Genomic DNA, 1,132 nt, shown 5'->3' on the forward strand with positions numbered 1-1,132 from the left:
GTTGGGCACATGTATGCAAGGGTGTAATAGAACATTTACAGTATCTGCTTATTTTAAAGCCACCAAAAAATTACCGCATGTACTGAATTGATAAAGATTTATATAAACATAAGATGGTTTAATAAAATTTAACTCAGTTAGCTTACCCTGATAAGTAGTTTTAACGATATAACTAACAACACGTTCCCTAGAGGAATCATCATCAGTTTATTTAAAGCAAGAATTACGTACTTTTTAAAGCCACGAAAATAATTAAATGATACAATGAACTCAGTTTAGCACCATTGAGTAAAAATTAAATACCTGTGTTTATCTGATCATATCTTTGGAGCGTCCTTCTCTATCCGTCTGTCTCTTCCGTTATAACTAGATTCACTGTTTCGACAACCTTCTGGCCTTCGGGTCATCATCGGACGTTCTACTGATGATCCAATAATCATCGGACACTGAGTACCATCACTCAGATGTGGTTGGGACAAATTCTGTATCCTGTTTCGCTTCAGCAGTACTTCTGACATGGGTGTCCTCTGAAACCTTTTCACGTACACTCGCTATTTTCGAATGGTAAAATCTGTGAGTTTTAGCTATCTTTTTACCGACAGCATTTGTGCCTTTAAAAACAAAACTCGACTGGACCAGATTCACATATAATGTGTATCTTGACTCATGTTTGATGTGAGAAGTTAAAAGGGAACCTACATAGGTGTCGCCTATTACTTGGATTGATTAAATACGCATGTTACATCTAGTGCCACCATATTTCATAGGGTTAAATCTATGTGTCACATTCTACCTCGATTCCAAAGGTCTAAAATTAAGGAGGATTTTTCGTGGATGTCTCTGGAAGATATTAGCTGGAAATAAATAATAGTAAACTTTAAGAAATCTATAATTTTAGATTATTTAGCCTCTTTGACAATCCATTTCAACACAAACTCTTGTTGTTTAGTCAATTTTTATGATATTTATAGTTGTATTATTTACAGAATAATTCCTTTCTGTATATGTCTTGGAATTATATATCAAAGTATTCCTTCCTCAGATGCTTTATAAAGTTTATTAGATTTAATGTTTTTCTAGGCATATTCTAGCCTATGATATATAATAATAATATAAGGCAATAAATAGTGAT

Source organism: Homalodisca vitripennis, unplaced genomic scaffold (genome assembly GCF_021130785.1).
Source record: "Homalodisca vitripennis isolate AUS2020 unplaced genomic scaffold, UT_GWSS_2.1 ScUCBcl_41;HRSCAF=740, whole genome shotgun sequence".
In the NCBI taxonomy this organism is placed as follows: Eukaryota; Metazoa; Arthropoda; class Insecta; order Hemiptera; family Cicadellidae; genus Homalodisca; species Homalodisca vitripennis.